The sequence below is a fragment of the Petaurus breviceps genome, unplaced genomic scaffold (genome assembly GCF_028583685.1).
Source record: "Petaurus breviceps papuanus isolate PSGF00001 unplaced genomic scaffold, PetGlider_PUasm1.0 175, whole genome shotgun sequence".
Taxonomy (NCBI): Eukaryota; Metazoa; Chordata; class Mammalia; order Diprotodontia; family Petauridae; genus Petaurus; species Petaurus breviceps.
In genome coordinates, this window is record NW_027185764.1 from 43,717,349 (window position 1) to 43,744,008 (window position 26,660).

The 26,660-nt window shown below is 38.3% G+C and overlaps 1 protein-coding gene across 1 annotated transcript in view; it reads left to right on the plus strand.

Moving 5' to 3' along the window:
• POLR3G (RNA polymerase III subunit G) overlaps positions 1-26,660 on the plus strand; it is a 527,072-nt gene that overhangs the window by 153,525 nt on the left and 346,887 nt on the right. The gene's annotated exons all lie outside the window — the stretch shown is intronic.

Genomic DNA, 26,660 nt, shown 5'->3' on the forward strand with positions numbered 1-26,660 from the left:
TTCCTAGATCAATCCATTTTGTGTCATAGAACCCTCTGACAATCTGTTGAAACCTTTCACAGAATAACATTTTTAAATGTATAAAATAAAATGCATAGGATTAAAAAGGAAACCAACTACATCAAAATATAATTATCAAAATATTTTTTAAACACTGCAAGAACCAGTATAGTGACTTGCAAATGGTAATTAGTAATGTTTGGTGAATAGAACTGAATTAACCAAGACAATAGCCTATAGAGCCATAAAGGACCTTAGAGATAACTAATCTAACCAACTTGATTTGTAGATTAGGAAACTAATATACAGAAAAGTGAAATGCAACTAATTAGTAGCAGAACTGGGATTAGAACCCAGGGTTCCTCTATTCCACACCCAGCATTCTTGCTTGCTATTGTTGCTTTTCTGTTAATAGTACTATAGTCTTGCCTCTGTGGTTAAGGGGAAAAAAAGCCACTCCTAAAGATAGCTACAGTGCGGAAAGGTGGAAGAGATCAGGACATAATGCCCAATCCACTGCATATTTATTACATTCAAAAACTGCATTATGGCTTATGAAATTTGTGACTGCTGTCATCTACAAAATCTGGCATTGTTAAAGAGCCTCTCTACCTCTTCAATTTTGTCTCCCCAAAAAGTCATCCCATTCTGGTTCCTGCAAGCAAAATCAGTCTGCCCACAAGTGATTGCTTCCCAGCAATCCATGGATAGGCCATGTTGTTTTATATGTTTGGGGGGATTTTTTTAAAGTTTCTCCCCTTTTAGTCTAAAAACAAAGCTAATAGAAATGGATTTAAATTCCTTTGAGATTTGCTAAATATATGGAAATACTTTTCAACATTGAGAATTAACAAACATTTGATCAGGAACTATTTAAGTATCTACTATGCCCCAGTAATTGTGCTATGGAGTAGAAATACAAAGAACAAGGGAAATATATAGTCTCTTTCCTAAAGGAGCTTCCATTGAATCATAAACATAGTACAGTACAGAATGGAAGAATTCCATTAAGGAAAATGTTTAAGGAAAAAATAAGCAACTATCTTGCATAAATTTAAGTGTAACATGAGAATTTTAGAGCAGTAAGGAACTCTTAGATAAGGAAAGTGAGGCCCAAAGATGAAATGACTTGCCGAAAATCACACAGTAAGTGGCAAAGCCAGGATGTGAATCCTAAATCTGATGTTCTTTCACTCTTAGAAGATAGGACTAGGTGACCCTCTGATTCTAGGATTTCAAAATTCTGTGACTTACATAAACCAAACTCTCTATACAGAGGAAGGAAAAAAAAAGATAACTACACTGACCTGAAAATCATTAATAAATTCTACTCCCTACTTGGCCTAACACATGATTCACTGCTGGAGTAGGAATTGGAATGATTTCTAAAGCTAATCCCCCTTTCTGAAGTCTACCAGAGAACCTGGCAGCAACAGGTATTAATCAAAATAAAGATCTACATGGAACCAACATTTCTGTTAGCACAAAGAAGGCAAAATATCCAGAGTACAGGCGTGAGAAGAAGCAGTTATAAGCACTGCATTGGGAAGCATGATTTTAGTGGTGGGGGCATAAGCCACTGGGGAAAATGGGCAGTACTAGTGTTTGATTTCCAAATCAGCCTCCCTAGTCCTAAAGCATTACTTTACTCCCTAATCCTAAAGCTTACTCTAAAGCATCAGAGCAAGCAAGTACAAGGAAGGAGACAAAAGGAGCAGGGCAATATATTCAGCAGCATTACATACTAGCAAAGAGTCTGGGACCTAGGTGGTTCATCTTTTGTATTCATCTTTGTTCCTTGTTGGTAGGAAGAAAGGGTAACCAGCAGTGTACCTTGTGTGTATGCTGAGTCTAGTGAGTGTACCTACAATCCTGAGATACCACCATGAAGGACACTGACAGAAAATAGGTCATTGGTGGTGATCCATTGCCCTCAGCCGAGCTTTGCCACAAATCAAAGCCATCATTCTGAGATCATCTCCTTTCCTTCATGGTAGTTCCTGTTGATCTCACCTTACTAACCAAATATAAGACTTGCACCTGCTGTATGGCATGCTAAACTTTTGGATCACATGCAGTTTTGAATGTAGCAAGACATTTTACTCAGCGATTCAGTCTTTCATTGTCATTGTGATTCATATCCATATGCCTACAATTCATACACATACATCCCCACAATGGGTAGAAGGAAATTTCACATTGTCCCCCTCTTCCCTTAGGAGAAATTGGAAATAGTAAAGTTAGTAGTCAATATTTGCAGTTGTTATTATGGTTTATATATACTTTCTTGGAGCTTAGCTTGCTTAAAAGACTAGGCTTCACAGAGAGATAAAAACAAAAGGGTCAGACACCCCCCAAACACACAACACATCTTTAATTTTTTTCAACTCTAATATTCTATGTAACTTGATGGAGTGTTTTATTTGAAAGGAGAAAACTTCAACAAATGCTTGGCTACTAAACTGGGCAGCAACATTTAGCAATCTTGTTTTCTTTACATAACGTAACATGATAGTGAACTACATTTTTCTTTGCTTGCGCTGTTAGCTATGAAAATAAGCAAGTTACTGTCCAAAAAAGAGCCAAAAACACCACAGGATTTCTGGCTATGAAGGGACACTTCATGTACAAATGTGGGAAGGGAACAAGTTGACAAACAGCCAGTGGGGAAGTGTGAAGAGAGTATTTTTACTTCATGGTGTTTGTAATGTGGATGCTCCTAGATGCTTGAAAATACATTCCTTTGCCTGAAATTTCATAATGGCTATAGTGGACTTCTTTGTGAACAATGTCATATGAAACCCTTTTATGTGCTGTGCGCACACGCACACCTACACACACATACACTAGCATATCCATATAGGGTTAAATCCAGCTCCCCAGAAGTCAAACTTAGACACTTTGGATATTTAACAAATGGGTCAGTTAGCTGTGATTCCTTTAGGAAAAAAAAAAAGGAAAACAGATGTTTGGCTTCTGTTGTTGTTCTTTGGATCTTGCTATTTTTATTTCCCTTCCAGTCAGAGGAGAAAACCCAAACCTGATACCACCAGGATGGTTTCCTTTGCTAACCACCCCCTTTCCTTCTCTGAAAACCAAAGTACTATGAGCCAGCCTTAAGATTCTAACTACATTGTTCCTGCCTTAGGGTTTGAATGAGACCTTGTCAAAAGATGAGAACCAATGGAGAGCCTCTGAACCACTGTTAATTAAACAGAACCAGGAAATCCTCTTTATATGAACATCAGGAATAATCTGCCCACCTTGAATATCTGCAACAATCAAAACAAACCATCTGATAACATGGTCTAAAATTTCTGTGAAACATTTTCCACTTTCTTAATACATATTTCTCTTTCTCTGCAAAGCCTTCCCAGACATAGCCTCTCTCACGAGGTCGTATCCTCTGTTTTCATTAGATATGATCACTTTATTAATTATGTTTTTCTATGTTATTGACCTTCTTATTGTTGTATGTAGATTCTCCTGAATTTTACACTCCTGAAAACATTTGAAATTTAATACAGCAAAATTGTAATTGTCTTCTTTAATCAATAAAAATGCAACACGGGAAAATGAATGAGAAGTAATTTTGTTCTCTAAAATAAATTTCATAATAATGGAAAGAACAAAATATTAAAGCACTGTTGATAAACAGAATAAAAATCTATCATCTAAGATAAATAATAATAATAAAGCAGCATTCACATGGTACTTTATGGTTTGCAAAACATTATACATGTTATCTCTTTTGATGCTCACAAAAACCCTGTGAAGTAGCTACTATTATCTTTATTTTTACAAACAAAAAAAAGTTAAGTGACTTGCCACTAACACTGTTAGTATAAGTTTCGGAAACTGGATTTGCACTCCCTACCCATTATGCCAGCTAGCTATTCTACAAGTGTTCTTACTGCTGGAAATATAGCATATTAGCCCTGGCTAGTGTGAGCATTTTGCAACTGAAGTCACTATTTCAGGGATCTGTGACTTTATCCAATCCTCCCTCTACTGATGCAAACGGAAACCCTTCTATATTCTAGCAGATAGTCTTCTCGGTTGTAAGAGCCAAAAAAATTCATCACTTGGTGACCATTCTTCTCCTGATGAGCTCCTCTGAACTTAAGTAGACCAAACACTGGACAAGAGACACAGTCCATTATCACTGAGACTGTACTAGAAGCCTTTGTGTTTTAGTATAACCTTTCAAATCATATTGCCACTGGCACAGCCAAGAATCCAGAGTCAACCTTACACAGAGCAGGATTTTATCAGAGAGAGCAATATTGTAAAGTTCTGCCGTCCTGATTTTTATTTTCATTTTTGCTAGAGTTTGGTACATGACCTGTAATTTCATGGGTGAGGAAACTCTACTAATTTAATTCCAAGTAGGAAATTTATAGTCTTAAAAAGTTTCTTGAGGCACTGAGAGGTTATGACTTGCTCAGGATCACACAGACAGTATATGTCCAAGGCAGGACTTAAGCCCAGGTGTTTTTGACTCTAAATCTAAATTCTGTAATATAGAAAAGTTAAGCAATTCCAACCATGGCTAAAAAATGAGCTAAGAAACTTTACCTATGTACATAATCTTTCTTTTCTGTTACTATCATGAATCTGGCGGGAAAGATTTTAAGATGCTGATATGAAGTCTGTAGCAGACCTATACTTTAGAATCGTATCATCATAATCCTTAAGTAACTTCATAGCTACCTTGAGCTCCTTCCTTAACTGAGTTCCCTTAAGTCCAGAGTCCATCTGGTTTGGAGCCTTTCACCAAAGAAAGAGCAAACAACATTAGTCCTGATTTTAAATCTAGTCAATCTTCTTTGTACACTTCAAGAACAATCTCACTAAAACATAAAAACACAGACTCATATCTACTTTATTTCCAAAGTCACGCAACTCCATTTTTCCAAAGGGGGAAGGGGGGAGGTAGAAGGGAATTTATTTCCAGCAGATAAACTATTCCAGAGAAAATAGAGAAATTGTTTCTATAAATATGAAAATGCCATTCACAGCAAGAGAAAGAAAAATCAAGGCTAAACGATGTTGTTTTTTTAAATTTGATTGTATGCAGTTAAACCTTAAGAGCGTTATATAAATGTGAGTTAATATTATTACGTTCGCAGTTTGATATCAAAAAGGCAAAAAAAAAAAGGGGGGGGCCTATTTTCTAGCATTTGGTACAAAAAGAAAATATTATGCTATTGGATGCATATCCGATGAGCTTTCTCCATGCCTTGAATGTCCTCCCCCTCTCAGAATCATTTGGGTGGTTTTCAAGGCTTTATTCAGGTATAACCTTCGATGGGAAGCCCTTCCAGATCCTCCACTATCTTGTTTTAACTTCTCTTCTTTACAACCTTCTTAGAATTTAACCCCTTGAAAGCACAGATGTTTTGTTTTTTATATTTCTATCCCCAAGGCCTATCACAGAGCATTGTACACTAAGTGTTTGGGGGAATAAACTGAACATTGGTATTGGTGATTATCTTAATTTGGCAAATTGTGAATTCTGGTAACTAAGGCTAACGTGCAACCCAGAATCACTCTAACCTGGTGTATTAGCAAACACTCTAGCACACCCAGAATGGCCTAACACATTTGATCTGTTTTATCTAAAGGAAAAGACAGCTTCAAAAGGGTTGACAATATTACTTTAATTAAACTTTTATATAAATCGCTCACTAGTTCAGGAGAAAGGTCAGCACCCTGAAGGTAGAGAAAATACAAGCAGAGAAATAATAGAGAAATTAGTACAGAGATCCAATAGATAGGGCTCCAACTGTCTAACAAAGTAATAGACACATAGTCACCAGACCAGGAAGTGCCAACATCTGGGTTCTCAAATTGGGGGGGGGGGGGAACTCCTTAACAACAGCTACCCAGAATCTCATCTGACCAAATCACAAAGAAGCATTCCTCCCATGAGTGAGCACTAAAGTAAAATACCAACCTCCCCCTATATATAGTTTTCAACTAATAGGCTCAGGACCAGAAGGCATCACAACCCATGTGGCTCAGGGCCTAATTGGCTAAGTACCAAAAGATGTGAAAGCCTTCCTACAAGCAAGCCTCCTGTAAGCAAGTTTCCCTCTAAGCAAGCTCCTCCCCCAAGGCAACAGAAATTTCTATATGGACTCAGCGTGACTCACGATTTGTCACAGCTGTGAACTAAGCCCAAGTTCAAAGCAGCAAGACATCTGTGATTGAAATACCTGTGTACCTTTAGACCTCAGAACATGGCTCCTGTTCCAAGGGAAAAGGGGACATGTGGTCACATAGGCCTGTTAATGGATGGGGAAGATCATATATTCCATTAACTCTACACCTGGGTTCGTGGTCCCTGAGAAAACACACTGTATGCCATATGTATCTACTGTATACTAGTAATGCTTCTAGGGCAAAGACTATAAATTACAGAGCAGCTGCTAATTTTAATTGATAAGAGGGTGTTTCCAATGAAATCACTGCTTCAGTTCCTGGCCCTAGAGCACTGAAAGATTTGCCAGTATGTGTCAGAAGTGGGTCTTGAACCAGTTCTTCCTGGCTTTGAAGCTGGCTCTCAATCCACTACACCACAAAGCTCTGAGTCATTTTTATCCTAATGAAATCAGGTTAAACTGTAACAGGGACAGGCTTCTTGCTGTTTGTCCTCCCCTTCATTCTCAAAGAGGACCATGACAGGTTAAAAGGGGGAGGGAGGGGTGGAGAAGAGACCTTGCCTCAGTTATATTAAGGGGGAAGGGCATGTTATATGTTGACTGTGTGTTTGGGGAGGCAATTGGATTTGGAAGTCTCAGACATTTTTTGCAACCACATGGACACCCACCTTCTCCCCTACCAATTGCCTTTGAGACAAAGCATAGGACTATTAAGCCAATAGAAATAAAGAAGACTCTTCTGATAACTATCTTATACTTATTTTTCACGTAAGATTATAAAAAGATTGAAGAGATAATTAAAATAAAAAGTGACCCGATGGCTTTACTCAAATTCAAATATTTCATATTATTTTATCATTTTCTTAGTTTCCCAAACAAAATAAAACAGAACAGAGCCCAAATAGAATCCATTCCACTATGAATCAGGTTCTCAGGCTTGCTGACATTTCAAAGAAGCATAAGAAATATTGAGGAGAGAAAGATTCCATATGAGGACCAGTTGAAGAAACTGGAGAAATAACCCGGAGAAGACCGAGAAGGAACATGAGATCTATTTTCATGTATTTGAAGGTCTTATCAGATGGAAGGGGTATTTGACTTCTCTTCCTTGGGTATGCCTTGCAGTCATGGGGTGAAATTGCAAAGAAGTAGATTTAGGATTAATATAAGGAAAAACTTTCTAACAATTAGAGTTACGCAGAAATAAAACTGGGTTGCCTCAGAAGGCAGAGAGCCTCCCCTCCCTGAAAGTTTTCAAGCAGAGGCTGGTGCAAGAACTCCTGGTAGAGAAACACATGTTGTTCCACAGACCCTTCTAGGGAGACGCACATGTGGAGAGAGAAGTTGAAGCCAGCTCCTCAACAAGTCCCTGATTTCCAATTTGCCTCACTGGAAACTACAAAATGGACTTTCTTAGATCCAAGAAAAGTTGGGCTGTTTCTCTTAGCTTGAGGTGGGATCTTATCTCATTCCTAATTCAAGAGCTCATTCACTCCTATACATACTTCAGCATGTATGAATGTCTCTATGATGTCTTTGCTGTTTGATTGGATAAAGTGATTTACTTGCTAGGTGCTATTGGTCATGATCTTTTTTGTAGCCAGTCTCTGGCAAAAAGGCACCAAACTGGTGAGGGTAGGCTATCATTTTCCTTAAGAGGAACCAGGGAAGCAGCTTTCTTTCTGAACCACATTTGTAGCCCTAGCCTTGAACACAACTATTTGAGGGGGAAGATAGATATCATTCTAGCCCAATGGCCCTCTTAGAGATTGTTGAAGAAGCAGCAAGTGCCCAAACATGGCTCTTGTCTTGCATCCCTCAGGGTAGAAATTGCAGTCTCCCTTGGAGACTTTGGGCCAGATTCCAAAAATATCTAGCCATGTCACTTGTGAGCATCTCTATACATTTAGAGAATCCATGAAGACCACCTATCTTACATGGGCATAAGTATCCTGTATTTAAAAGAAAGAAATTACTAACAATTGCAAGACAGCAGTGAGGGCATTATGGATAACAGGGCAACAAAGGCAACCTTCAAAGGAAGACAAATACAATGAAGGAAACAGCGAATTAAGGCTCAGTCCTTAGAATGCTCTTATATTTGCCCTTCCTAGTGGGTTGTGCCAAATAGGATTTTTTTTGAGGGTATGTAATGTTAATAGGATTTAAGATATTCCCCACCCTTTAATAGGTCTCATATGGAGCCCATAAATGGAAGATTGCTTAGGGGAGGCTTGCTTGTAGGAAGGCTTTCACACCTTTTTCTAATTTCTAATTAGGCACTGAACCTCAAGGGTTGTGATGCCTTCTGGCTCTGAGAGTGTATGTATGCTCTGAGTTGGTATTTTGTTTTGGGGGCTCACTTATGAGAAGGATCTTGTGATTCCACAGTCAAGATTCTGAATGGCTATATGTTTAGAGGTTCCTGACTTCTCAAATGTAAAGGTTCTCTCAGTCCAGGGATGTATGTAAAGTGTATAGTTGATTCAGGCAGTCAGAGCCCTGTTGGTCTTTGTTTCTTTACTTATATTGTCCCTGAGGCTCTGAGTGCTGACTTTACCCCTGAACCAGTGAATGTAATTAAAAAGATTGCTGATCCCTTAAACAGCTATCTTTCCTAGTAAAGCAGATCTAAGCACCTGTGCTAGAGTCACCTAGGTATGCCAGTGTGACTGCTGCTACAGGGTCTCATATCTATGATTTTATTTTATTTATTTATTTTTAATTTATGAAATAAAACAAACATTTCCATTACATAGCAAAGTAAAAAGATGATCGAACATGAAATTGTAAATCTATTATGTAAAACCTGCTATTCCTTTTAAATATATTATAAAGTTATCATGTAATTTTCTTTTTTTTTCTTTTTTCTTCCCTCCTCCCCTTGCCCTGGAGATGGCTAGTATTGGATACAAATATGTGTGTAATACATCTACATACATAATATACACATTACACATATTTATACATATATATGTATATAATCATTCTATACATACTTCTATTTGTCAGTTCTTTCTCTGGATACAGATAGTGCCATCCTTAACATGTCCTTTGTAGCTAATTTAAGTATTTATGATAGTCAAAATGACTTAGTCATTCAAAGTTGTTCCTAAAACGATATTGCTATTACTGCAATATCTAGGAAATAGAAATGAGGCAAGTATGAATATTCTAGGCATGGGGGTTGGCTTGTATAAATGTAAAGAGATGCAAGACAGAGTATAGAATCCAAGCAATAGTTGGTGGTCAAATCTGGTTTAAATGTAGTGAATGAATACAACTAGAAAGGAAGGTGATAGATTTTGGAGGGTCTTATAAACTAGGTTAAAGACTTAGCAGTTTATACTGTAGAAAACAATGAATCATTGAAAGTTTTTGAACAACAGATTACAACTGCTTAGTCTGTTCTTTAGAAGGATTATTCTGGTAGCTGAGTAGAAAGTGGTTTGAATGGAGAAAGACTGGAAACAGGGAAACCAGCTAAGAGGAGAGAGTTAATGAGAGCTCGAATTGGAGTAGGTAGGGTGCTTGACTAGGCAGAGGAAACAAAAGAATGAATAAGAGAGATGCTGTGGAGGTAACATTGGCAAGCCTTTCCAACTCTTTGAATATGAGATATCAAAGAGAGAAAAAGAGTCAAGGGTGCCTATAGAAGTTATAAATCTAGATGACTAGGAAGATGGTGATGCCTTAAAGAAAACCTGAGATTATAAAAGGTAGAGATGAGGAGAGAGTGCATTCTAGACATGGGAAATAAGTGCGAATCATCCAGATAGGAGAAAGTGTTATGTGTGAGAAACAGTATGGCTGGATTGCAATATGCAAAAAGAAAAGAGTAATATTTAACAAAACTAGAAAAGTATAAAGGGGCCAGGTTGTGAAGAAATTTAAATTCCAGAAGAATTTATATTTGATTCTAGAGATAACAGGAAAACCCCAAAATTTACTGAGCAAGGGAGGGGGTGACATGATCAGAAATGGGGTGTAGGCAAATCTCCTCAGCAACTGAGTGGATGGTGGATGGAGTGTGGAAGGGATTAAAGCAAGAAGATCATAAAAAAGATGATTGTAATAGTTCAGGTGAAAGGTTATTAGGACCTACATTTAGATAGTGGCAGTGGGAGTTAAAAGACATTATAGAGATCAAAATGACAATCTGGCAAAGCATCTTGGCTTTGCTTCTGACTTTCTGAACTCTAACAATATGCTTCATCATCTCACCCTGAAATTTCCCTCAGGGCCTTATCACCCCAGACTATCCATTTGTCCTTAGGGCCTTCTTGTCCTGGAACATCTACTATGCCAGCTTCCTACTCCTATTGACAAGAGACCCCAGGGTCTCTATTTTGGGGAGGGACTCAAGTCAACCAACGTCCATCCCTCTCTCAGTTCTGTTTATTTCTTTCTAGATTTTGACAGAATTCTTTCTCACAGGTTTCTTCACACACACACACACACACACACACACACACGCACACACACGCACACACACGCACGCACACAGACCCTTACCCCTAGCTTTTTAAGTCCCTTTTATGTGTTATCTTTCCCCACTGGGATATAAATTCGTTTAGGAAAGGGTATATCTTTCTTTCTACTTGTATTTTGTCTGAGGATTAGCACAATTTTGCCTAGAACAGAAGAAGCATGTTTAAAATGCTTCTTGCCTTCCTGACTAGATATGTAGCATGAATGATATTGAGAGTTTGGGTGACTGAAGGAACAGTAGTGTCCTTAACCAAAACAGGGGAGTTCAGAAGAGAAGCAGGTTTTGCAGAAAAGAAAATGCTGCTTGGGGCATGTTGCGTCTGATAAGCCTATGTGTCATCCAGTTCAAAATGTCTAATAGGCAGCTTATAAAGCAGGACTTGGGATAAGGAAAGAGACCGGAATTATATAAAGATCTGGGAGACATCTGTGAAAGGGTGGTAACTGAATCCAATGTAGCTTAGGAGGAAGAAGAGGGGGTAGGGGGAGAGAGAAAGAGAACATAGAGTGAGCCTTAGGATATATCCACAGTAAGTGGCAATGACATGGGTAATCAATCAGTGTAAGTGATTAAGGACTGATCAGAGAGGTATGAGATGAACCAGAATATCTAGGCAGGGATTCTTAAACTTTTTCCACTCACAACCCCTTTATGAGTTCATTGGCATTGTGTGACCTGAGGACATGCACAGTACAAAGTGCACATACTTTGTGTTCAGAACCAAGGCTGCAGTGAAGTTACAAGATGTAACACAGACAAGTGCTGCCATGGATTCATCATGCATTAGATTTTTAATTAATTTTTGGTCATTGCACATTCAGAAACCTTTTCCTATTGCCAAATTTTTCTCAACTCCATAAGGGGTCATGACCCACAGTTTAAGAAGCAATGAGAGAAGAAAGAATATCCAGAAGGGGAGAGTAGTTGACAAATGCTATAGTTTAAGGAGGGTAGATGTGATTGAGGATTAAGAAAAGGCCATTGAAGTTGTCAAATAAGAGTTCATTGGTAACATTGGAGAGAACAGTTTCCATGGAATGGTGAAGTGAGAAGCCAGATTGCAAGGAATTAAGAAGAGAGACCTTTAAATTCATTTATTCCAACCAACTCATTTTTAAATGTAGGAAAATTAAGCCCAAGTTGCTTAGATGACTTATCCAAGAACACATGGTTGCAGCAAGGATTCAAATTCAACTCCTAAACCCAAATTCAGTTCTCATTCTTCTTTACTATGAAGCCTCTCTTATAATTACAAGAAGCACCTCCAACTTTCTTGTTAAAGACCATGGAGCTAATACAGGATAGAAGATGAAATCAAACTCAAATCTTTTCAATTCTCAGACTAGGGATCTCCCAATTCACCAAGTCACCACTGCTTCTGCTAGGAAAAACTATGGGATTTAGTAGTTGAGATTATTGTTAACTTGCAAAGCCAATCACGAGCAGCTCTCCTGAAGACTGCTGCTGTGAATAACTTTAAGGATCTACTCACATAGTATAGTGAACTCTCTATTTATTCAGCAATAAACTAAAGCAAAACATTCAAGAAACAAAAGCACAACATTCACAACAATATAACATAACAACTTATTACTAAGGTGGTCTCATAGTCTTAGACAAAACATATCATTCAGTAAGTCACAATCTCCTCAAGCAATATAGAGTACCCAAGTCAAGTCTTCTTTCATCTTGACTCCAGATGACTTCCAATCATCCTTAAGGGATAGTGGAAAATACAAAGGCCCACCACCCCTAGGTCACAGTAGGTTACAACATCATCAGTCACTAGTGAGTGAATACCCAAGTAAAATTCTCTTTCATCTTGACTCAAGGCTGACTTCCAAACCCCATGGTTCCTCTTCCATGGGCTGACCCTTCCCGACTCTTGCCTGGATTCACAGGTAGGCAGCTCTCCTAGCTCTTGCTTAGATTCACCCAACTCTTGCCTGGACTTACAAGTAGGTAGCTATTCCATATCACACCTCGAAGGGACTTCTCCACTCCAAGCTCTTTACAGTTTCTGTTTCTAGGAAAACAAAGCTCAACAGGGCTACAACAATATTTACACACATTACCAGCACTATCATCTCAATTCACTTTCTGTCTGAGAAATCAACACAAATCAATAGACAGAATACTTCTGTCTGACAAAGTAACAACTCAATGGACAAGAGTGTTTCTGTCTGACAAAGAAACACCAAAAAAGAACAACAGAGTGCCAACATTACAAACATTCTCTCTCTTAGCTCTGCTTGGTCCCAGCCCATGTTCAAGCTTTTATCTGCTCTGCCCCTTCCTGTTCCATCCTTCCTCTTCTATTCTTTTAGCAAGCTCCTCCCACCATGGGCTCCATGTGATGACGTTATGCTTATTAAGGGGAGGGAAGGTCTCCAAAGTCCCTTAGGCCCATTAAGGACAATACAAATGTATACTGTTTCCAATAAAAACTTGACACAATCAAAGACAAGGCTCAAAAACACCTGAATAGCTGAAATAAGCAGCAAAGAGTAGTACTTTGCTTGCCATTACATAACTTTGGTGAGTAATTTCAATAGAGTGGTAAGGTCAGTAGACAAATTTCAAGGGACTGACAGGTTAGTGTGAAGTAAGGAAATGAAAACCAAAAATTTACATGACTTTCTATGACTCTGTGTAGAGGAAAAAAGTCTAAGATAATGACCTTGCCTTCTGTAATGGAAAGCACAGAAGTAGTTCACACCTTGTTTTAGCTATTGAATTAACACCTTGTTTGTTAAGAAACAGAACAAGTGAAGTCCACAACTTGTGAACCCTAGAACTTGTGAATTCCTCAGGAGAAGCTAATGACTATATAAGGAGAACCCCAGGGCTAGAGACAGCAGGAACTGAGAAGACTTTTGTTGTGGCAGAGTCAAGAAGGAGAAAACTTGTGGTATCCCAGCACTCTGTCTGTTCTATGTTGATGTTTGTTTATGATACTTTATACAGAAACCCTGGGACCTTACTGGAAGCCCTGAAAGAGGATTTTCTGGTTGTATGTTTACAGAAGTCCTGGAGGAGGGTTTTGGAGGTCCTGGGACTTTACTGCTGATTTCTGCTGATCTCTTGGACCTTGTTTGTGGGTCTATGTTGATTTCTATGTTTATGATTTGTGTTGAGTTCTCAGATTTTGTTGGTGGATCTGAGTTGATTTCACAGGTAGATAGTGAATTGATGATGGTGCTGGCAATGTTTATGAATATTATTGTGGCTCTGATCAGCTTTGTCTTCCCAGAAATAGGAACTGTGACAGACTTGAGGTAGACTGGACACTGAGCTTCAATATGGAACAGGAACAGGACAAAGAATTGGACAAGGAGCTGGACAAGGAACTGGGAGCTGCCTGCCTTTGAATCCAGGTAACAGTAGGAGCTGGGACCATGGAAGAGGAACCATGGAAACTGAGAGCCAGCCTCGAGTCAAGCTGAAAGAAGACTTTACTTGGTGTAGCAGCAAGCACCCTAGCATACCCAAGGTGGCTGCCAAGACAGGTTCTTAGATCTGCTTTTCTTAAGGAAATCAACTCAAAATGGGTTAACAATCTTGCATTAATCAAACATATGTCATTTACCTAGTTCAGGGAGAAAAGGTCAATACCCCAAACTTCAGAGAATACAAACAAGTTACAAGCAGACAACAAATACTAACAGAGAAACAGATCAGCAGACAGGCTTCCAGCTGTCTGACCATCACATCCATACCTAGTCAGTTACCAGAGAGGGAAGCACCAACATCTGGGTTTTCAAAGCCAGGGGGCTCAATGGCTGCCCAGAGGCTCATCTGGTCAAATCACACAACTCTTCTCAAAGTGAGCCCCAAAGCAAAACCTCATGTCAGGGTATATATATAGCCTTCTCCTGAATCAGAGAATGTCACAGCCCTCTTGACCCACTGCCCAATCACAAAGCAACAAGGTGTGGGCATTCCTGAAAAACAAGCCTCCCACCACAGGCTCCATGTGACCACATTCAGTCTATTAGGGGGCAGAGTATATTTTCAAACCAAGGAAGGTTCTCAGAGTCACTTAAGCCTATCACAGGGCCTAGAGGCAGGGAAGATCTTAAATTCCCATTCCCATAACACTTGGATATTGTGTACTAACTGAGAAGATTGTGATCTACTTTTGATGGAGGGGTAGATGGACTGGATTTTACACTACCCCATTAAGAGTGCTGAGTAGTGACTGATATTGTAACTTAGTGTGCCCCATGAGTGGAGAACTTTGACTATTGTATTTTGTGACCCAAGCTTCCTTAAGGATGATTGAATGGTTGAATTGATTAGATGATTGAGTTTCTAGGTGATTGATTGACTAAATGATTATACTTTGTTCAAAACTGTATAACCACTGTAGTGAAAACTATGCAGCCATTTTCTGTGATAAGTTGTTGTGAATGCTATATTTTGGTTATCTGTGATAAGTTCTAACACTGCGAATGTTTTGCTCTGATTTGTTATTGAATAGAGTGCTCACTATACTGTGTAATCAGAACTTTAAAAGCTGTTCACAGCAGTAATCCTCTGGAAAGCTGCTTGTGTGTAGTTTCACACCTTCCATCCTGCTATATTACCCTTAAGGCTTCCAGCCCTTTCTATCTGTCCTGTAGCTGAACTCTCTTTTATGTTCTATATCTCCTAATTAAAATGTGTTTCTTGATTTTTCTATTGTTATCCAGTACTTACCACAATACTCAACACATGGTAAGCTCTCAATAAATGATTTTTCATTCATTCATGATAACCTGAAAGGATGGAAGTGTCAAATGGAGGTTTTATAAGGTTGGAGTAGACCTGAGTTTATCAGCAATAGAGAAAGAATAAACTGACAAATAGAGATAAAAGGGAAAAAAGGAGAGCAAATGGATATGATTGATGGAACAAGTCCATGGAAGATATGGAAGAGATAAATATATAGTGTACAGGGAAAGTGGTTGCCCCTGGCAATAAAAGCTACTGTTTCCTCAGAGACAAGAGTAAAGGGGAAGAGAATAAGGAAAGAGGTAGGAAAGTTATGAGATACAGAAGAAGGAAGAAGGAACTTGTGGCAGATGGCATCTATTTTCATCCATAGTAAAGCAGAAGATAACATTTGCTGAGAGAGACATGGGTGGAGGAGGAGATAGGTACTTGGGGAGGAAAGAGAAGGCTTGGAACAGCTGCTAAACAAAACAAAACAGACAATTGAAGAAGAATGAAAGATCTAGCAATGAGGGCCCAATCACCTGAATTTCTGGTGGCCCTAAGCACATTGGCATAGCTTCTTCCAAAGGCATTTGGCTACTCAGAAGGACGAACAAAGAAGGGAGATAGTGGGGGTGGCCTAAGGTAGAGTAAAAGGTGATCAAGGGTAGAGTAAAAGGTAATTAAAGCAGTCTCTGTAGGGTCAAATCAGTAAAAGAGAGGAAAGTGTGTCCAGATCAAGATTATGGACAATGAGAACAGGGAAAGGAAGAGGAAGTGAAGATTGTGGTAAGATTAAGAATAATTCTAGGAGGAACAAAGCAAAGGGAGAACTATATGAAGAGATTATGATCAGAGAGGGGAATTTCAGAGTTCAAAATCATAGATAGTTAAAGGTAGCTGTTGAATATATGGATGAAGTAGAAAGAAGCTGTCAGTTGGAGGACTTGGGTAGTTTGATGAATTGAGACACCAGGGCATTTGAGGAGATATTGGCCTGTAGATTGAAGTTCACAACCATGAAGGGAGGACATTGGTTGAATATAAAGACTATAAGCCAGATATTGAACCATTTGGTAAAGATAGGTGATGAAATTTGGAGGCTAATGAAGCAACAAAGATGTGTAGATGAATAAAATAAGTGCAGGGGAAAAGAAACTGCTCATTGGAAATGGCCATGAGGACCAAGGAATATGGCAGTCTCTTTCTGGCATGTTGTATCAGAAGACATGAGAATAGTGCAAACCAGTACTGGAGACAGATGTAACTTCTGGAAGGACTGGGTTTAATAGAAGAACACTAGGGCGTAGAAGTCCAAAAGATAGAAAAAAGTATAAAAAGAAAAGATTGAAGATTAAGAGGATTCTTATCAGTTTCAGGTTGTACTTTTTTGACTTCTGAGGACATCTCTGAAATCCCTTGATTCTGTAGATCAGAGAAGTCTTCTGGAGGAAGTGAGCTTTGAGATAGGCATTGAAGGGAGAGGCTTTGGATAGATGGAGACGGGATTGAGGAGTCTATTCTAGGCATAGGTGGTGATCTGTACAGATGCTCAAAGGCAATATAAGATCCAGAATTTAGAGGAAACTCAGGTTGCCTAGAATGCAGAGTGCATGAAGTGAGCATTGTGAAATAGGATTAGAAACTGGGCAGTTCACATTTCGTTTAGACAATGGACAATGAATAAAAATCTTTGGGCAGAGGAATGAAATGAGCAGAGTTCTTTGGTTAAGATTAATATGGCACCAAATGAAAGGCAAACTGGGGAAAGGAGAGAAGCCTAAATGAGAGCTAATAAGGGCCTGAACTAAGATTGTGACAGTGTTATAGAAAGAATTGATTGTATATGAAAGATATTGAATCAACAAGAATAAAAGGGATGAACCCCTAATTCAGAATTAGGTCTGATAATCCAGAATTTAGGTCACTGGGACAAATTAATTGACAAGAATTTAAGGGTAGATTTGACATCAGGAGGGTGATGTCTTGACTTGCCAGTGAATTGGATTTAAGTGAGGCAGAGCTGTGAAAAGTCATCAGTCCCATTCTATCCTGTAGTCATTGGAGTCCAGTGACAAGACAAAGGTTAAGATGACTGGGACAGCCCCAGTAAGGATAAGAAATCCTATGCAGGGACTCCCAAAATTGTAAAATTTAAGAAGCCACCTACTCATCTGATCATAATATCATACCTTTTTGCAAACTGACAGAAAAAAAAAGTGAATGAGGATTTTGTTCTCCATCTTTTTCTTCAATACAAACCAATATCCAAGAAAACATTTTTGTTTCATGTTTATACTCCCCTAAAGCTTTGTTTCAAAGCACACAATTCATGCTGAAATGAAAGTGTGATTTTGAAAGCTTTTTTTTTTAAGTACAAACACATACATGCATTTGAAAGTCCTATCCTTGGAAACAAATGCCAACCAGCAGGGGATAAAGCTTTACAGCTCTGTTGTTTTTTGTAACGTAGACTGGAAAGAGGTTTCTACAAGAAGTGAAAATCTAAGTGACATTTATCACCTGGGACAGTATATTACATTTCACAGACACTCAAGAAATGTTTGTTGAATGAATGAGCATTAACTGGACAGTTCTCCATGAAGCATATATGCTAAGAGATATATTTCAATGATAAATGTCATTAATAAAATCAAAATAAACATATACTACCCTTAAAGGACTCAGACACATAGATACAGACACATAGCAATTATTATGTTGCGGTAGCGTTGATGGAAAGGATTGATTGTATGGGAAAGGTACTGAATCAACAAGATTAAAAGGAATGAATTCCTAAGCCCAGAATTTAAGTCAAATTAATTGGCAAGAAATTTAAGGTCAGGAAATCCTAAACAGGGACCCCCAAAATCATTCAATTTCAGGAGCCACCTATGCCCCCTACTCATGAAACCAAGCCCTATTGAAAAATAAACACATTTGATCAACTTAGAATTAAATGAATGGGCTCTCAGGCTTAACAACCATTGTTCAGCTTTTCTTCTTTGTTCAAGTCACTGAAAGACTCTAAGATATGAGCAAGCTAACAGACCCCAGAAGAGTCTCTCCATGGGTAAAAACAAAAATGGCATTTACCAATTTGTTAAATCGTTTATTTATTCATTCATTCATCATTTATTTATTCATACATTCATTCATTTGTTAGTTTATTAATTCATTTGTTTGTTTATTGATTTGTTTGACCAAGCTAAACTACAAGAAAATTATACTTTTACTTTAGCAGAAACATTAGGGATTTTGCCCCAGGAACCAAGGTCTAAAGAGGTCATATCTGACATCTACATGTTGTAGTATCTTGGACAAAAAGGACCAGAACAATTTTTTTAAAGATTTACTCACATGAACTATCTTTAAACCTTCTGATATTTCCATTTAAAGCATCATTTTGGAAGGGGAAGGCATAAGGAACAGAAGAGAAGAAGAAAAATAATAGAATGAAAGGGGAAATATGTAGACCTTGTGCAAGATAGACAAGAAAAAAATGTGGCAAACAAATGAAATGCTTCCACAAGTAATATTAATCAATGAAATCTTGAAAAAACAGACATGGTATAGATAAGTAAGCATTATTTTTGCATCCCATTGATGAGTTACTCCCAGGGCCTCCATTTTAGGCACAGGACAAGATGATCATGCTTTATTTCCCTCTCAGCTGTACTTCTGACTCTTGGGATTTCACAAGTATATGGACACCTCTCCCTCCACCAGCACACCTAGGATATTTTTCAGCTCCCTTTGTGTATTTCATTCCCCCATTACAATGGAAACTTCTGATGAAGGACTAGACATTTTCTCTGATCCCCATGACCTCTCAAACTTCTCCAAAATGAAAATTATACATAATTTCAGCTATTTCTTCACCAACATTCCTAACAAGATAATAACTTGATGATCTAACAACAGAGAAGACTAATCCCTGACAAGTTCACTTAGCACCTTCTCCACTCCTCTATCAACCCACCATACTTTGTTAGGGCTCTACAAACAATCCATAGCCTTGCAACAGAATTAAAATATGCCTTTCCCCTGGTCTCATGAGAAGAAAACCAAAAGCCAGATGGTACAACATTAGTCAGCCAGAAAACTAAGGAACAGAGAATATGCACGTGTGTGCGTGCATGTGTGTGTGTGTCCATCAGGCTTGAAGCAAAAGGGATTGGCAAATAGCTGAGGTCATTTCTGTTCCCCTACAAGTCCCTTTTGACTGTGAAATGTGAATTGCCCAGGATGGGAGGACACCATGACAGATATAAGGCTCGGACCCCCAAGGAAACTGCCATCAAAGAGGAATCCCCCTGATTGGATAGGTCCTCTAATAACCTCCACTTACGTAGGGTAGCCAAGTCATCCATGTCTCATTCCTTGTCATGGAGGAAGTCTTTTGTCATGAAGGAGGTACAATATGGCAAGTAAGTTGAAAAGGGATTCCTTTTCCTAGTAAGGGTTTCAAGATGTTCCTTTTCATAAGTTACATTGAACTAATTAGATCAAGCCCTAGAACACAGCAATAGCCTCCTAAATGATGACTACAACTATACAAAAGAATTTTGACTATCTATACAGTGAAAATTAAGGACATAAAGAACGGTGGCTGTTGTCCAGATTACAATATGCAATTAGATTAACAATCTATAAAGAATATATATAGCATACCTACATGCATACATACACACATATTATCTTGGACAGTCTGCAAATAGAAAATAAGCCAGTCCTGTAACCAAACAGGAGGAATAAAGTAGTCAGGATTATTTTGGGGAAATAGCAAAGTTTTTCATGGCACTGAGCTCCCTGAAACATATTTTTAATGAAAATATTCTCCTGGTGATATTTTATGAATGTGAATCCTAGAATGCTACCATCTTTTAAAAACCTGAAGTTAGAGATCACCCAAAGAGTAATGGAGAAGTATGTGGTAGATATGAACAGGTTAAAAACATAATACAAACAAGAAATTAAGTGAGAGACACTGAAAAATGAATGATCAAAAAGATGCGTCTGTCACCTAACAGGGGTGAGAAATAAATTATGGACAGCTCACATGGTCCATTGTGTCAGGGGGACTCAAGGAAGTCTCCCAGCACATTGAATGGATACCTTATGGTGGATTTGTGTGAGGAAGAGAGTAGCACAAGATGGGAAAGTATGGATCAACTAAAAGCTATACTCTTGCAGAGAGTTGATGAAATCATAGATCTTTGTGTATTTGAGTGCCATTATATCCAGTATAAACCTCGTATCTTACTTCTTCATGATTCCTGTCTTGTTTTCTAGCAACAAACCAGGAAGTTCAAGGATAGTAATAATGGATAGCCATGTAAGTACTGGAGTGGGAGGGGTGGAAAGTACCTGTAATTCATTTGGAGCTTTGATTTGACTTTATAACTCTGTTGGTCTTTATCCTTTCCAATTTCATAACTATGACGGGATTTGAATATCACAGTTGGGTCTTAAAGAGAAGAATCTCAAAGAAAAGGACTGTGGATCCTAAGATTAAAAATACAAATAACTCTTTTTTATTATTTTTTTTGGAGAGGGAAAGGGCAGGGCAATTTGGATTAAGTGATTTACCCAAGGTCACATGGCTAGTAAGTGTTAAGTGTCTGAGGCTGGATTTGAACTCAGGTTCTCCTGACTCCAGGGCCAGTGCTCTATTCACTGAGCCATCTAGCTGCCCCCAAATCACTCTTTAATAAAATTTTTAAAAGTTCTGGGTGAAGTAATACCGCTATGTATTTTCTGTATTCGTTGGATTTATCTACCATGCCAAGATTAGTTCCTTTACCCTCAGAATATATTGAAAAAAGTAGCCAAATAAAGAATGTTCAGTTAAAGGCTGACCTCCCCAGAAGAAGTCTCTATCTATAGCTTGGTTGAAAGATGGAGGAATAAAGAATCTTTCACTAAACTGGTTCAACCATTTGGGAGAGCAATGCCCAAAGGGTAGCCAAACTGTGCATACCCTTTCATTTAGCAATACCACTACTGTGTCTGTATCCCAAAGAAATTTTTTTAAAATGGAAAAGGGCATATTTGTATAAAAATATTTCTGGAAGGTCTTTTTGTGGCAGCAAACAATTAGAAATTGAGGAGATGTCCATCAATTGAAGAACAACTTAAAAATGGTGGTATATGATTGTAATGGAATATTATTATTGTGTTATAAGAAATGATGAGCAAGAAGACTTCAGAAAGACCTGGAAAGACTTACATGAACTGACATGCAGTGAAGTGAGCAGAACCACGAGAACAGTATACACAGAAAAAGTAATACTGTATCATGATTAACCGTTAACAACTTAGTTATTCTCAGCAATACAGTGATCTAAGACAAGTCCAAAGGACTTATGATGAAAATTGTTATCCACCTCCAGAGAAAGAACTGATGGAGACTGAATGCAGACTCTGACCTCAAAGACATTACACTCTAATGGGAGGATAGAATCATTGGTTCATAGAATTAGAGATGGGAGGAACCTCAGAGGCCATCTAGTCATTTTATAGATAAGAAAACTGAAACTCAAAGAGGTTAAGAGATTTGTCCCTTTTCATAAGGCTAATATCAGACAAGATTTGAACTGAAGTCATCCTGACTGTAAATCAAGCACATTTCTCATGGTTTATACAAAGTTAATTATAATACAAGTCAGAGTGGGATAGTGGAAAAGGAGAAATGCAGACAAGTTGTTCAAGGAAAATTTGAGAAAAGAATGTCCATTTTCAGGTAAAGGGATCAGGGAAGACTTCACAGAAGGGGCAGTGCCTGAGCTAAAACCTGACAGAATAGAATAATTTTGAAAGATGAAGGTGAAAAGGGAATATATTCCAACTATGAGGATAGGAAGAAGTGGGGAGTGGCACATCAACCATGGATAACAAATTTGTAATCCAGTATGTACATCTGAAGCATAAAATGCATGAAGGGAAGTAAGATGAACTAAGACTGAAAAGGTACCTTGGAGCTAGATGGTGGGAAACACCAGGCTGGGAAATATGTATTGTGTAATGTGGGCAATAGGGAGCCACTGAAGGTTTTTCAGCAGAGGAGTGACTTGTGTCTAAGGAAATTTATTTTGGCAGCTATTTAGAGTTATTTAGAGTTTATTGGCAGCTATTTAGATTAGAAAAGGGAGGTATTGAAAGCAAATGATAAAAGGAACCATCACAAAAATAACTATAGAATAATGGTAGTGTTGGTTTTAGAATCAAGACACTATAATTCACATGCTAGCTCTGACACCTCATCACTATATGATCATGTGTGAGTTGCCTATTCTCTAAGCTTCCATTTCCTCATCTGATCAAATGAGAATAATAATATTCATACTACACTTCTACATGTTTATGTTGATGCATTTACCAACCTCCAAGTGTTATGAATCTAATCCCTGCCCCAAAACCCATTGATATATGACTGTCCCTATTGGTAGAGACGAATGCCCTGCCCTGTGTGAGGAATAGAGCAGAGTTAGCAAGGGAGAGTGAGCTGTATCTTTCTTCAGTCCCCTTCGGGTACTCCTCAAGCTTTAAGTCCTCACACCTCTTCAAGCATACTCACTTCAGACACTTCCAACTTCCAGCTTCTAGAAAGAAAATGGAAGAAGCCATTCAGGTCACTAAAGAGAATGACTCTGAACAGACATGAGAAGAGATGGCAGTGTCCTTCATGTCCCTATTCCCAGATTGCTATTCTAGAAATTTTAAGGACATTACCCTTGGGTAAAGTCAAGGACATTCTCTCTTTGTCAGGCTGATTTATCTCACTCCCAATGGGAGAATTACTTCATTCTATGTTGGCTAGTATATGGTCTCCCATGTACAACTTCTCTGATATCCATGTTGCTATGGTAAATAGGTTTCTTTACTATTCTCTTTCTGTGCTAATTGTGTAACTTCTATTTGGTGGGAGTCTTGGATGGAGAGCTTGGGGTCCCTCTTCCCTCAAAATTTTACAAAACAATCAGAAGTTAGATGGAACCCGATCATATCCCCAGACTGCCAATATTTAAGTGAAAGATAGATATTCTTCAGATCCAATAAACTGTCTCTCTAGGGATAACAGAATGACCTCCAGCCCCAACCTCATGCTTCCCCTCCTCATAGGAATGAAATTTCCCTTAGAGAAGGGTGGAGAAGAGGCTGAAGATGTCGATTCTGCCTCCCTTCAAGTGACACAAGCACAGGCCTTGCCACCCTTCTCTCTATACTTGGAGTCTGTCACTACATATAAATCTATGGGGTGATAGTTAGTGAATAAGCCCAGCCTTTGGCTACCTAGCCAAGAAGAATGACTAGCTACTCCATGTTAGGGACATCCAATTTCTTGTACTTTTTCCTCTCCCTGAACTGGGTTCACTTGGAGAATTAAGTCAGTCAGGCTTTTAGGATAAAATGGTGATCTTCTAGTTTGGTACAAGTGTTTATCTTGAAAGGAGCCATGGCTACCCAGGTGACTATCTTAAGGATAGTCAGAAGATAATTTCAGTCAGAGACTGTTTCCCTCTGGCTTATTTTACCAGTCTGGATTCCCACAACCCTGGCTCAAGTAAACCAACTACCCAGGTTTCACTTACTTCCTCCTCCTACCATGGGATATCTTGGACAATATAAAAACAGATCCCTATAGTAAAGATGGTGCACTGGAAAATATTTGCTTAAAACTAAGAGCGCATGACCTTCAAATCCAATAATGAATGAGCATGTCTTCCTGCTTTTCTCTTTACTATATACTGATACACTTCATTCTCTTTCATAACATAGTTATAGTTACATAGTTCTAGCCCTATAGATGCTCTCCTAGGATTCTTTTTCCATTCTGGGAAAACTAATATATGTCCTATCTTACTAATGAAGCATTGCTTTATATACTCTCCTTTGGTCTCAAATCAGTAAAGACTTAACATTCTTCATAGAGAAAGTGCCATCCTTGAATTTTTTCAAAGCAGAGTACAAGTAAACTTTACTAGAAAGAATCTTCAAGTGTCCTGTGAGAGCAGCAGACAAGAAGTAGGCAGTGATGGGACACCTCAGTGACCTCATTGCAAGCATAATGAAGGAGGCAATGGAGTTAATTGGATGAGAGGAAAGAAAAAAAGATAAATGAGATCACAAAAACAACAAAATGTAACTCAGAAAAAGGGAAGCATTCAGCAAGAAATAGAATACGCTGATCTGTGCAAAACCATTCATAACCAAGTGAGATGGGAGCTGGAGCCTGAACAAAAGGAAGATAAACCAGGTGGCCACTGGGGAGGAAAGTCTGTAGAAAGCACAAAGACCAAGAGTCTTGCAGGAAACTACCATATATCTGCATCAGGCAAAAAACGTGGGACCGTTAATAAATAGAAATGAGCTACTTAGGTGAGGAGTGGAATTCCATTTATAATTGGGTGATACTAAATGTGTCTCTGTGTGTCAAATGGGCAAAATTAGTAAACTTGCTCATCTCTAGTCTGGTTTCTGGGGCTATAAATAGGCAAAGCTCTATTTTTAGTTAGATTATTAGCTTAAGTATAATGTATACATATATGTAAATAGGCACAGGTTTTAATATATGTATATGTAATGCAAAAATCTATCTATAGAGACTCAGAGTATTCAAGGTACTCTGGGAAGAGCAAGGAAGTGAATGAAGACTGGTGATAGTTTACCCAAACGAGGGCAGCAATGCACACTGTCCTCTAGAGAAAGGTTTCTTCACCCTATTTGCCTCAAAGAAATCTGTTGAAGCCTATAAATTTGTTCCCAGAATAAAGTTTTTAAATGCATAAAATAAAAAACATAGGATTATAAATCATTACATTGAAATATAACTATCAATTTAAAAATACAAACAAGTTTATTGACCCCACATTAAGAACCCCTGCCCTAGGGTAAATCAGAGGCACTGGCAGAGACTGCCTAAATGCATCAAAAATGTAGGCGAATGTGTTGGGAGGAACATGAGTGACAGACTGACTGAGACTGAGACTGAAATAGATTTATTCTCTGTGAAATAATCTGTGAAAGTATTCCTATCCACCCTTTTTTACAATGATACACATACACACACACATTTGCACAAATGCACAGCCATAATAGAGCACACTAGATGAGTCAGGAAGATCTGAGTTTGAATTCTGCCTCTGGCACTTAGCTATGTGACCCTTAAATTAGCTATTTAACCTCTCAGCCTCAATTTCCTATAAAATGAAGCTAATAATAGCCTCTACCTCAAAGGATTGTTGCAAGAATCAAATGAGGTAATATATGCAGAACATTTAAAAGGTTATATAAATATTAGCTCTTACTAATATTATTATATATACATGCATAGAGTCATAAAATCCCAGAATTGAATAGAGTTCTCTACACATCAATATGCAGAAATTTTCATATTTGTAAGTACATAGATGACCATCTGGGTCATGCACAAGCTGGAAGATTCATTTAGGGGCAAACTGTCAAAACCATTAGAGACTTGCCAAACTAAACAGAATAAACAAACTCCCGTCTTGATAGGAATTAGCTCGGCTGCTGTTCAGCATCATTCAATATTAACAACATTCCCAAAGCCTCACGAGTACTTGTGATTTTATTCTGCTTTAATTCAAATCAAAGTTAAGGACACTTGTATTCTTCGTAGCTTGCTAAGTGTTTTGACACTTTGACAAGCAAGGAACTATTTGGACATCAATCTGCAGTTAGGTTTGCCTAAATCTGAATGAGTAGCTTTCTAGCTGGTACATAGCATATATGTGGACAAATGTGCATGTATTTGCATATATGTGTGTGTACATATGTATGTATGTATCAGAGATGAGCTACAGACAGATACTATTGTCCTTCAATTTTGAAGATGACACTCCTGAAGAGAAGTGCTTGTATTGCATAAAGTACATAGAGTTCTCCTATGTGGCTGAGAAGACCAAGTCGGGACCAAAGGTCAATTCCATATCATGCATGCATGTTTGCCCTTCAATTGGAGTCTATAGGCAATATCAAAAAACTCTACAGTCATTTACAGCCCTGAATAGTAGACTTGAATTTGGTCTACAAGCTTTCTTTAAAAAAAAAAAAAAGCAACCCTATAGTCCTCACTTTAACATTCACGTAACCCTTTAAATGTTCTGTGTATATTACCTCATTTTATTCTTGCAACAATCCTTTAAGGTAAAGGCTATTATTAACTTCATTTAATAGGAAATTGAGGCTGAGAGATTAAAGTTAGCAAATAAACTAGTGATAAGATCACAGAATTAGAAGTGGAGGTCATCAGGGCTATTCCCCCTAATTTTACAGAT